The 8061-nt window shown below is 46.5% G+C and overlaps 1 protein-coding gene across 3 annotated transcripts in view; it reads right to left on the reverse strand.

The window, feature by feature from the left end:
* The window catches only part of LOC117870534 (cohesin subunit SA-2-like), a 90650-nt gene extending 82711 nt beyond the window's left edge, over nt 1-7939 (reverse strand). For all 3 annotated transcript variants that reach the window (XM_034757734.1, XM_034757729.1, XM_034757735.1), the window contains exons 1-2: nt 7791-7939; nt 6320-7007 (exon numbers count right to left, since the gene is read on the reverse strand). The gene's annotated coding sequence lies outside the window, so the exon portion shown is untranslated. The remainder of the gene's footprint in view (nt 1-6319; nt 7008-7790) is intronic.
* Between the last annotated feature and the right edge of the window lie 122 nt (nt 7940-8061).

An 8061-nucleotide genomic window follows, 5' to 3' on the forward strand; every position in this document is an offset into this window, starting at 1 on the left:
TTTGATTCTCCGATCTGGTCCTGGTCCTGGTCCCAATTAGATCGTTACATTTTGCTGTTAGTTTTTGTGTCTTTTGCTAGTTACTTCTGAATGGATTATCTCCTCTCAGATACACATGTGCAACCCCCATTGATTTCAATGAGGCTGCATAGGTGTAACTGTGGGCAGATTGTGGTATGACATATTATGAAAGTACCCCAACCTTTTGAAGTGCCCACAATATCTATCATTCATTTCTACCTAGGTTTCTACTTCAGACAGGAATTTACTGGAAAGAGCACTGGAAGGCAACAAAACCTCAAAGCAAATTCTTGTCAAGGAGTGGTGGAGATGAGTGCATCTCCGAGCTCCTGTAGAACCCAAATAAGATGACAGCACCCTGGAGAAGACCTGTTTTGGAGGTGGTGAGATCAGCAAGTAACTGATTAAAATTTAGGTTCAGCTAGTGAAGATGCAAAAACTGAACAAAAGTTTTTCTTCTGAATTTAAACAATTTTGCCTGTTTTAGTCTTGTTGTTTCATTTATCCATTCCCTACATATTCCTTGACTAAGGTTTGTAATGGTTGTAAATATTGTTATAAATCTAGTCTGCATTTTCTCCTTACACAGCAATAGTATTGCTTGTAATATGAAAGAACATAAGAACTGCCATACTGAGTCAAACCAGTTGTCCATCTATCCCAATATCCTGTCTGCAACAGTGGCCAGTGTCAGAGCTTCAGATGGAATATCTAGAACAGGGCAATTTTGGAAAGATCCTCCAGTCTTCCCCTCCCAGCTTTTGGCAGTCAGATTTAGGCCACCCTGAGCATGAAGTCATTGATGGCTCTATCCTCCATGAACTTATCTAGTTCTTTTTTGAACCCAGTTATACTTTTGGCCATCTTAACATTCTACGGCAATGAATTCCATAGGTTAGCTGTGCATTGTGTGAAAAAGTATTTCCTCGTTTGTATTAAACCCACTGCCTATTAATTTCATTGGGTGACCCCTTGGTTTTGTATTGTGGGAAAGGGTAAATAACACTTCTCTAGTCACTTTTTCCACACCATTCATGATTTCATAGAGGTCTATTATACTCCCCCTGGATTGTCTCTTTTCCAACCTCTCATTTTGTACGTATAGTTGGGATTATTTTTTCCAACGTAAATTACTTTGCACTTAACAACATTGGATTTCATCTGCCATTTTGTTACCCAGTCACCCAGCTCTGTGAAATCCTCCTGTAAGATCATGTCTACATAACACAGTTTGGTCAACAAAAGTCAGCTTTCGTCAACAAAACGGTGGAGAAGTACACGCTGAAATGCTCCTCCTGCTGATTTAACTCTCTTGCAATGCCAACATAATAAAATCACCTGGACGAGAGGCATAGAGCTTTTTGTGACAAAGTTAGAGTGACACACTGTCAGTTAGACACTGTGTTATGTCACCATACATGGCCTTCAGCGTGTGTCCCACAATGCCCATCACGGCCACTCTGGTCACCAGTTTGAACTCCGCTGCCCTGCAGCCAGGTACACATGCATGCGTCCCTCTCTCTTTAAAGGCCCAGGAATTCCTTTAAATTCCTCTTCCAGTTTGTTCGGCACAGACAGCTCACATAGTATCTTTCCAGCTGACCACGCTGGCTTTCCGCAGCAAACGCTCTCCCGCCTGAAGTACACCAGAGTTATTGGATCTGCTGAGTCTGAGGAGAGGCGGCTTTGCAGTCACAGCTCTGCTCCAGCCGTAGGAACTTTGATACCTATGGACAGATTGCTTGTAGCATGGAGGAGAACGGGCATGAAAGGGACATGCAGCAGTGCCATGCTAAGATCAAGGAGCTGAGGCAGGCATACCAGAAGGCAAAGGAGGCCAATTGTCAGTCTGGTGCATTGCCAAAGACATGCCATTTATTTACAAGGAGCTGCATGCCATCCTCGGTGGCGACCCCACCTTCACCACCAAGAGCCCCATGTATACTTAGGGGGGCTGGAGACAGCAGCCAGCAGATTGTACCCGGAGGATGAAGTGGTGGATGATGAAGTGGAGTTGGAGGAGGAGATGGGACAGGCAACTGGGACGTCCATTGGTGTGGTGAGCCTGGGCCTCTTTTTTAACTTTGGAGTGGTCTAGCCAGTCTCAGCACTCCAGCTCTGGTGTGCATGACACAGAAAAGGGAAGCTCCAGTAAGTATCCATTGTGCTTTGATACTGCATGAGGTAGCCCTCTGCTTTTTTTCCCCCAGGGTAGAAGAGGGATAGAAATAACCAATACAACTTTTCTGGAGGTACTTTGCAATCCTCTGCTGAAGGTTCCTTGGGAGGGCAGCCTTGTTTCTTCCCCCACAGTAGGAAAGTTGCTGCGCCAATCAGCAATTACCTGTGCAGGCATCAAAACGACACACAGGCAAGCAGCATACAGACCCAGAATGCAGTTGCATGCATGCAGGAGCTGCATCCTTGCATCCTTGGTTACCCTCAAGAGTGAGGTGTCGGCTATCATCAACCCTGACTGTATAAAACGGTGCCAGTATTCATAATAGTGGCCCTAGGTGCTTCTATTGATACCACTGTGTACCCCACCCTTTCTCCCATCTTGCTTCCCCCCCCCCACTCCAGGCCGAACTCATCCTTAGGGCTCTTGCCATGCTGTGTACCTGCTAAGGGAAAGTGAGAAAGTGGTGTATCTAACTTGTATGAATCAAGGCTGTGAGTGCACTCACAATAGTGCTACTGTCTATGGTTTCTTTAGCTTTTGCAGATGTTCTCTTGAAGATCTCATCCTGAACACTGGCTGAGCAGTTCTCTCTGATAAAAAAACCAGGAGGAGTAAGGAAAACATTCAGGGAGATGTTGCATCATCTGATGCTACTTATAGCGAGCAAAGAGCATGGAGAGAGACTGAAAAACTGAAAATGGGTAGCCAGGAGAGGAAACGGGCAGGAGCAGATGATACACCTGCCGGAGGACAAAACAGACATGCTGAGGTCCCTGACTACACTGCAGGCGGAACACAGGTGCTCGCCTCCCCCTGCAGCCTATACAGAACTTCCTTCCATTCCCTCCCCAAACTCCCCACACACATTCCTCGGCCATCATAGTACCCCATGCATTCCACCCTTTGGGACATGTTTCACAATGACAGCTGGACATACACCCAGCTGTGAGAGCTTCATTTAAAAAAGCACTCCTCAGTATCACGTCCTTTGTGGGAAACAGAAACACTTGTATAGCTGATGAATAAAAATGTACATATAAAAAGAAAACCAATATTTATTTGCCTATAACACATGGTGGTTGCTGCTGAAATTCATACACAGTGGCAATCGGTGCATTAGCAGACTGCAATTAATGCACACACGGAAATCATTAAAAGGCTCATACTACCATGAAGGAAAGCAATGCCTGGCTCAATGCATTAAAGAAAAACACATTACTGGGGCTCCTTCTCAAAATGCTACTGCAAACTCTCCCTGATTCGAATAGCCCACCCCGCATTGAATCCCTCTAACAGCCCTGGTATTTGGCTGCTCAAAAGCAGCTGCCAGTTGATCTACCTCAACGCTCCACCCCTGCGGAAACTTTTCCCCCTTAACTTCTCAAATGTTATGCAGAGCACAGCAGGCTGCTATGATCATTGGAATTGTCCTCATTGAGGTCTAAAATTCCAAAAAGGCAGCGCCAGTGACCCTTTAATCTGCCAAAGGCACATTCAACAGCCATTCTGCACCTGCTGAGCATGTTGTTGAAGCACTCCTTGCTGCACTCAAGGTTCCAGTGAAGGCTTCATGAGCCATGGGAACAAGGGGTAGGCTGGGTCTCCTAGGATCACAACTGGCATTTCCACATCTCCAATTGGAATCTTCTGGTCTGGAAAGAAAGTTCCTGCTTTCAACTTTCTATATAGGCCAGCATTCCTGAAGATGTGTGCGACATGCACCTTCCCCGACCCCCTGCGTTGATGTCAGTGAAACGACCTAGAGGATCCACCAGCACTTGCAATACCGTAGAAAAGTAGCCCTTTCTGTTGATATACTCCATCACAAGGTGGTCAGGGGCCAAAATAGGGATATGCGTGCCATTTATCACTCCACCACAGTTAGAGAATCCCATTGAAGCAAAGCCATCCACTATTTCCCGCACAATGCCCAGAATCACAGTCTTTCATAGCAAGAGACGATTAATGACCCTGCACACTTGCATGACTGCAACCCCCACGGTGGACTTTCCAACGCCAATTGATTCGCGACTGATCAGAAGCAGTCTGGAGTTGCCAGCTTCCACACAGCAATCACCACTCACTTCTTCACCCTGCGGGCAGCTTTCATTTTAGTGTCCCTGTGCCGGAGGACGCGGGTGAGCTCCACACACAGTTCCAGGAAGGTGGCTTTGTGTATCTGAAAGTTCTGCAGCCACTGCTTGTCATCCCATACCTACATCACAATGCAATACCACCAAGCCCAGTACTGATGGTCCGTGTGCAACTGCTCCGTGAATGCCAACAGCAATCTTGAATTGTTTCTTTCCATGGCACGCAGCAGGGCAGACACCACGGTGTCGTTATCAGATTCACAGTCCATGAAATACTGCAAGATCAGCTGTGTTGCGTTCATAATGCTCATCACAAGACTGCAGAGCAGTGTAGGATCTATGCTTTGAGACAGAGATGGTGGGCATGCAGTTTACAGGGGTGGTTGAAAAGTGGTGCGAAACATAGTCAGAAGCCCATAGAATGATGGGATGGAGAAAACTGCATCATGGGACAGTGAGCCCACCCCCTTAAGGCACTGTGATCCCTTGCCAGAGCATCCAGGGGCAAATGGTGGCGAGTTGTACAGTGGGATAGGTACCCAATGTGCATTACTCTCTCTGTCAATGCAAGAGCACCAACTATGGACACACTCCACCATCACAAGGAGCATTGTGTGGATGTGCAAAAGTAGTTTAATTACAGCGATAGATGATCGTCGACATAACTTAAGTCGACTTAACTTGGTAGGGTAGAATAGCCTAGCTCTTCAGACTTAACTATCTTGAATAATTTTGGATTATCTACAGACTTTGCCATTTTACTGTTCATTCCATTGATGATCTGGAAAAGGAATATGTTGAACAGTGCAGGTCCAAGTGCAGATCCTTATTTCCCTTTCTCCATTCTGAAAATTAACCATTTATTCCTATCCTTTGTTTCCTAACTTTTAATCAGTTACTGATCCATGTAAGGACCTTTCCTTTTACCTCATGACTACTTAGCTTCCTTAAGAGCCTTTGGTAATGGTAAAGGACCCTGCCAAAGGTCTTCTGAAAATCCAAGTACACTATACCTACCAGATCACCCATGTCCGCGTTTTTCAACCCCTCAAAGAATCTAATAGATTGGTGATGCATGACTTCCCTTTACAAAAGCAATGTTGACTCTTCCCCCCAACATATTGTGTTCATCTATGTTTATGATAATTCTATTCTTTACTATAGTTCCTACCAATTATTTCATCTGGTGCTGAAATTACACCGAAAGGCCTATAATTGCCAGGATTGCACCTGGAGCCCTTTTAAAAAATCACCATTACATTAGCTACCTTCCAGTCATCTGGCACAGAGGCTTGTTTCAGCGATAGGTTGTAACAATACAGTTCTGCAATTTCATATTTGAGTTCCTTCAGAACTCTCTGGTGAATACCATCTGGTCCTGGTGATTTATTACTGTTTATCAATTTGTTCTAAAACCTCTTCTACTGACACATCAGTGTGGGATAATACTTCAGATCTGTCACCCAAAAAGCATAGCTTTGATGTGGGTATTTCTCCCACCTCTTTTGCAGCAAACACTGTGACAAAGAATTCTTTTAGCTTCTCTGCAGTGACTTTGTCTTCCGTGAGTACTCCCTTAATATCTCAGTCATATAGTGGCCCCATTGCCTGTTTAACAGGCTTCCTGCTTCTGGTGTACTTTAAAAAATTCTTACTGTTAGTGTGTGTATCTTTAGAAAGTTATTCTTTCGTGGCCTGCTTATAAGGGAACAATAAAGGGAACAGATCATTTAGGTCAAGATTCTGCAAATTTTTAGGGCAGGCAGACTCTGCCTGAAATCAACGAGGGCCGAAAGTCATGGAATAACTTAGGCAGATCAAACTAGACTTTGAATCGTTCAAGGAAGGGAGGAGGAAATCAATGAGGCAACAAAAGTAAGAGTTAGTACAGCATATAATCAGTAGAGAGAATCCCCCAAAGCCATGAATCATGGATCCACCCAGTGACTGCAGGAGTCATTAGACAAGGGCAATTCACCAAAATACCAATGTATTTTAGAAACTCCTCATTGTCAGGACTTACTTTTGGCTGGGGAGGTTAGTGGCTGTGTTGGGCTTGGCTATCATTTCCATTACATCATTTCAGCAGAATAAAAAACAAGTTAACATGATCCACACCACTTTCAGGAAACTTCGCCAGGAATGGGAATAAGAGTAGGGTTACCATATTTCAAGTTCCCAAAAAGCAGACACTGCAGGGGGTGGAGGGAATGGGAGGGGAGGGAAGGGAAGCCGAAGGGGGCGTACCTGCAGCAGGGGTACTCACAGGAGATGGGGGAGCAGTGTCACTCCCTGTCACAGTGGCAGGGCGGCTGGCACAAGTCCAGGACACAGTGACAGTTGTCAGTCAGCACCTCCCCGTGAGATCCCTTCCCCAGGGCTGAGCAGGGCAAGGGGGCATAGGTGGGCAGGATTCAGCAGCTGTGACTTGCAGGGGAAAGGACCAGTCAGCTGCGGATGCAAGGGAATGGGCCAATCAGTGGTGGATACAGGGGATGGACCAACTGGGAAGTTGATCAATTGTGGCTCTTTCTGAACTGCAGCTTCTCTGCTCTGCAAAATCCGGGACATTCGCTGTTATTTGAAAACCCCGTTGGGACAGGGAAATCAGGCTCAAAAAAGAGGCTTTTCTGGGGAAACCGGGACTATGGTAACCCTAAATAAGAGCAGCAGAAACTAAACTCCACTTCCTTGGTTCTTGTCAGAGAAACCTGTCAAGAAAAAGAATGGCTAGAGGTTAGCAAGGCAAATCTTCTATAATCAAGTTAAAAGAGAAAGCCAAAAAAGCAAACCATTTTAAGGGTAGTGACTTCAAAATAAAAGAATAATGGATTGTGAGGGTAAGGTGGCGATAGTTGCAAGCATCTAGCGCCTATGAACAGTCCTACAGATTAAGCGGGGTTTTAAAAGGTAACTAGAGGACATACTGTGGGTTCATATTTATCACTGCACCATTACAGAGAACACAGGAAATATGCAGGTATCCCTCCACTGAATGAGACGTAATCCTTGGGCATTGCAGATAACATGACCAATTAGTCATTTTGGGGCTGCAATGATATAATACAAAGAAAGGGATACAACTGACTGTAAAGGTGGACCTTGGTGCAGTGAAAAGGGGTGAAATACAGCATAGCAAAGCCGGGCTCAAAATGCATGACAGGGTGCAGTAGTAGTCTGCAGTGTAGAGGATGCTCACTGTATCACAGCTAGTTTGCAATGCAAGACGGATATGGTAAAGGGTTGCACTGCAGTGCAGGAGGTTGCAGAGCAGGAGTTCAGTGCAGAGCACTGCAGCACAGCTGTAATGCAAGAGGGGATGCAGTACACTGTAACGCAGAGCAGGGAAATCCAGTGCCAGAGGGGTGCCGTACAGTGTAGCACAGGGGGGTGGGATGCGAGAGAGGCGCAGCACAGCGCAGGGGTGCCAAGGCAATACATGGGCAGGAGGTACGGACGGCCCCTCCGGGAGGAGCATTAAGGACAAGACTCACCCCTGACGCTCTAGAACACAAGCCCGTGACACCCGCGCGCCCTACCCAGACACTGCGCGATCCCGCGCCGCACACGCCCCAGCCTCAAACACGGCGGCGACCACTCAAGCGGCCCCAATCCATTGGTACCCGAGAGCGCGTGCGCCAAGTCGGCCTACCGGAGTGCGGCTGAGTATCACGTGACGCAGTCGAGCCGCCACTCCCGCGGGCCCATCCCGGCAGTCAAAGCCCCGCGCACCCAGAAAACAGACCCCGCCCCAAAGGAGTAGTG

The sequence above is a fragment of the Trachemys scripta genome, chromosome 1, assembly GCF_013100865.1.
Source record: "Trachemys scripta elegans isolate TJP31775 chromosome 1, CAS_Tse_1.0, whole genome shotgun sequence".
Taxonomy (NCBI): Eukaryota; Metazoa; Chordata; order Testudines; family Emydidae; genus Trachemys; species Trachemys scripta.